This window comes from Oryctolagus cuniculus, chromosome 1 (assembly GCF_964237555.1).
Source record: "Oryctolagus cuniculus chromosome 1, mOryCun1.1, whole genome shotgun sequence".
NCBI classification, from domain to species: Eukaryota; Metazoa; Chordata; class Mammalia; order Lagomorpha; family Leporidae; genus Oryctolagus; species Oryctolagus cuniculus.
Window position 1 is genome coordinate 170,338,399 of NC_091432.1, and position 4,741 is coordinate 170,343,139.

The 4,741-nt window shown below is 45.2% G+C and overlaps 1 pseudogene; it reads right to left on the minus strand.

Annotated features, from left to right (window-relative positions):
* Positions 1-299: 299 nt before the first annotated feature.
* LOC100343184 (sugar transporter SWEET1 pseudogene) lies at positions 300-934 on the minus strand (annotated as a pseudogene).
* Positions 935-4,741: the final 3,807 nt, after the last annotated feature.

A 4,741-nucleotide genomic window follows, 5' to 3' on the forward strand; every position in this document is an offset into this window, starting at 1 on the left:
AGCTCTCTCTTTTTTTTTTTTTTTTGATAGGGGTGGAGAACAATTTATTTTAAGGCACATTCTAAAGAAATCACCCCAATCTCAAAATTAAAAAAAGATAATTTCTCTTAAAAAATAAACTTGATTCATCTCCCGGGTCCCACCTGAGCGTCTCAGTAAAGCTCTTTCGTTGAGCCCTCTAATTGCAAAGTAGCCATTTCCCGACAACCCATTGTACCCACGGAGCTGGTCAGAGGGCCGGCTGCAACAAGGAGCTCTCTTTGGTATCCGGCTGGCATTAAGGGGTGAGGTGAGTTGCTTCAGGTTTGCAGGAGCTGATAGTTCCTGTCTTGCTCTTGTGGGTACTTCCAGAAAAGCCAGAAGCTGGTGAGGATTCCCGGAAGGTTGGGCACTATGATGTAGGGATCTTGGAGTTGAAACCCATTGAGAGACCAGGAGGCAGAGGTAAAGAGGGTGACAATTGTGAGTGAGAAGAAGAGACGTTTTGTTGATTTAGTCTGAACGACCCTGACCAGGTCAGCCAGCGGTGAGCGGTACATGCTGATGGTGAAGAGGCTGCAGAAGAGGCCCAGTTGTGAAAGCCCGGCCTTGGGGTCAGGCACCAGGAGACAGAAATAGGCATAGCCCAGGAGAAGGAACCCCAGCAGGGATTCTTCTGAGGGCAGTAGTGCAGGTACACCAAGATATCTAGGGTCTGAAGCACAGCACCCATGGCGTTGACCAACATGAGCGTCCCATCTCCCTTCAAGGTCCCGTAACTCAGCCAGCCCAGGTTGTTGATATCCGTGGTTAGAGAGGGCAGGAACTGGACGCTGTCCACTCTCCGAGTCATCTGCATGTGTCTGAGGTCCGAGAGGCCGGTGGAAAACATGCCGATGGTGAAGAGCACACAAGCCCCGGAGAGGAGCCAGTCAACCACACCACCCACCTCCATCCCTCCCGAGTTGGATCCTGCACCCTCTGGGCACCGGTGGGTTCAGCCGTGCCTGAGCTCTCTTTGAAATGTTAATTTCATGGGAAAATTTTTCATTCACATCCTGGATGGATTCCTTCAATTCATGGATGCTTTTGATTGCTTTTGAGTAATCCTGTGATTAATTTTTGAATTCCATTTCTGGCATTTAATCAGTCTCTTCTTCCTCGCATTCTAGTACTGAAGTGTTATTGTGCTCCCTTGGGGGTGTTATGTCATCTTCCTTATTTTTCTTTCTTAAATTTCTGCATGTATTTCTAGGCATTTTTGGAGATGCTTGTTGATTTTTTTTCCTCTGATGGCTTTTATCTTTGGACTATTTATTTGTGGCTTAGTGGAGTGTCTGCCCTTTCAGTGAGTACCCAGAGGTGTGTACTGGGTGGCTAGGGGGCTTTGTGCAGTGCTCCAGGATGAGGGAGGTATCCAAGGTGACACTCAAGTAGGGCATAGTAGATCTCCTCTTTTTGTTTTTTTTTAATCAGAGGAGAGGATTTGATCAGCTTTCTTGGATTAATCTTTCCCTTACAACCTCTCCTCCAAGAAGACCAATGTGATACCACAACAATGACCCATCCCAGGCAATCAAGGAGCCCCAAGCATGTGGAGCTGCCTACAGTGACTGCCAAGAGACCTAGCTATACTGTGCACCCTCCCTCACATCCACAGTGTTTTCACAGTTCCAGCACTAAAGGCTCCCACTGTCATGGGGCACCAAGTATCCACTCTGCCCTGCCAATCTATCCCATCCACAGTAAGGTAGGGATGCTCTACAGAGCCAGCCACCTGTGGGTATTCCACCCAGGCAGCCTAAGCCTCAGAACTTGTAATGTGCTGGGAGGCTGGGGGCACCTCACAGTTCTATGTGAGCACCCAGCTCCCTGGCAATCCTTCCAGCCAGACTCAGGCATACCCTGAGTGCTATGGGGTACATGCTTCTCCCACAGAAGTATCCCACTCTCACATGGTGTATGTCTACTTTGCTGAGGAGTCATTGCTAATTAGGAGGACCAATCCATTGCCCCAGGACTGTGTGAGAATTTCACAAAGAGCTAACCTGACTAATAACATTGCTGTCTGCCTACTTGGCAAAGCTATGTTCTTGTAGCTAATGGGTGGTTGTCTTTGTGAAAAACAGAGAATAAGAAGATGGAGAGGATGTATAAGATCATGTGTCTCTAGTCTTGTCCAGAAAAGAATAATTTTTTAAGCTAGCACAAATGTGTACTTTCTCTGTTTACCTAGAATCAAAGTTAATATGATTTAAAAGCATCCAGATCCCTTGACTCTGTCTCTATACCTGCACACAACAACCTTCTATGATTTGGGCATCCATGTAGAAGAGACCGAATAGTTAACCTAGTTATCCCAAACTTCTTGAGAGCTTGTTTTTTTTTTTTTTATAATTTCTCACTATGAATAAGTCGCTCATTTGATTAGCATGAGTCTATTAAAAAGCCTTAAGAATCTGACTGATAACATTGAGATTGTATACTACAAAGAAAGTGACTCTGTCCAGAGGCAACTGGTGTGTCTATTTAATGCATTTTTTCCAAGTTTAACATGGGTCAACAGGTATAGTCCACCCCAACACAGTTTTAGACTCAATTATACATGGATAGATAAACAATCCCACAGATATAGATATTATGGTGTGTTCATAATATTGACCTGAAGAAAAAGTCACCCTTATGTTAGAGTCTGAAGGTAACTGTGATTTTTGTCAGGGTAAAAGCAGTCAACTGATTTCTTGATCATTAAGAGATGTTTTCCATGTCATAGTAATCACATAATATATTTATAAGAGTAGATTTGGGATAGTATTTTTGGGATATTTTTATCTGTATTTAATTAAAAATCAGAACTCTTTTACTGTAAAAGATCTCAGGAGAACGTCTGATCTATCTCCAACCCTGAAGCAGGTAAAGGATAAGATTCTAATAATAAATAGCTGTAATAACCCATAGGATCATGTGGTTTAATATCATTTTTTGAAAGCATAATTTTTAGAGGCAGAGAGACAGAAGAGAGAAGGGAAAGAATTCTCATCCACCAGTTCAATCCCCGAAATCTCCACAACTCTCATAAGAGGCCAAATCCAGGAGCCATGTGTGGGGAGCAACTCGGACTAGACTAAGTTACTGGAATTAAGACTTATTCTATGCATCTGCTATCCCACAATATGGCGCTGGGAGAGGAGAAAGCAGCTTCTACGCAGCTGCCTCTTGCCAACTTGAGTGATGACCTCCAGGAGCTGATCCTGCTCCTGATTGGAGGAGAGCAGCGTACTCGGCCGGCGTGTGGGCAGCCGAGTTGGGATTGGCGGAGGAGGACTATATAGGAGGAGAGAGATGGCATGCACCAGGAACATCTAAGGGGAACACCTGTGCAGCCCCCGAGAGAGCCGGCCAGCGGTGTGCCGCTCCCCTGTGGAAGTGGGGAAAGTGGCCAGGGGGAGCCGCCCTTCCACGGAGGTGGAAGGGACAGTAGCCAACCCGGGAAGAACCAGCAGAAAATCCGGGGAGGGCCGAGCAGACGAAAAGAACAGCGCAGGGTCCTGTGTCGTTCCTCCACGAAGACGGGGAGCGACACCATGAATTCAACCCAAGTCTCCCATATCACTGCTATTTCCTAGGGTGTACATTAGCAAGAACCTCTAGTCAGGAGTCAAGGCTGGGTATCATAAGCAGATAATATGATATGGGAAGCAGGGGTATTTTTAAAATTTATTTATTTATTTGAAAGGCAGAGTGACAGAGAAGGAGAGAGAAAGAGAGAGATCTTCTGTCCGCTGAGTTATTCACCAAATTGTCAGTTCTGGGCTAGGCTGAAGCCCTAAGGAAGGGATTCCATCCAAGTCTACCAAATGGGTGGCAAGGGCCCAAGTTACTTAGACCATTTCTTCTGCCTTCCCAGGCACATTAGCAGGAACCAGAATTGGAAGCTGAGCCACCAGGACTCAAACTGGCACTCTGTTATGGGATACTGTGTCACCAAGTAACTGTTTAACTGGCTGTGATGATCTACAGAGGCAGGCCTCTTAACCAAGAGCTCCATCACTTGGCTGAACCCTTGCCCCAATATAATGGTTTTACAAATAAGGAAGTCAAAATTCCCAGAAGTGACGTGTCTATTTAAGCACAATTAAATGGTAGCAAACTTGGTATTAGAATCTAGTTCTCCGATCATCTTGTTGAGTATCCTGTCCATTACTGCTGCCATAGTATTGCTCCCACACAATTCGCTTTTATTGATAAGACCAGTGGGTACATGGGGAACTATATGTTATTTTATTACTCTCAATAATATAATCTGTTTTTTAAGATGTTTATTTGAAAGGCAGAGTTATGCAGAGAGAGAAGGACAGACAGAAGTCCTCCATCCTCTGGTTCACTCCCCAATTGGCCACAACAGCCGGAGCTGTGCCCTCCCAAAGCCAGGAGCCAGGAGCTTCCTCTAGGTCTCCCGCATGAATCAGAAGTGGAGCAGCCGGGGCTCAAACTGGCACCCACGTAGGATACCGGCACTACAGGCTGCAGCTTTATCCGCTACGCCACAGTGCCAGCCCCAATAATATAATCTGAAAGTCAGTTACAGTATAGATTACATACACCAAATAAGGAAGATTAATAAAGGCACTTAAGAAAAAATACCACTTTATGCTTGTCTTTATTTCAATCTTGCTTTCTATGTTGCTGTTGATTTGTTCATTTTCCTTTAATAAGCTCACTTGCTAACTCTATCATTTGGACAAGTTGTTTCTGCCATGTC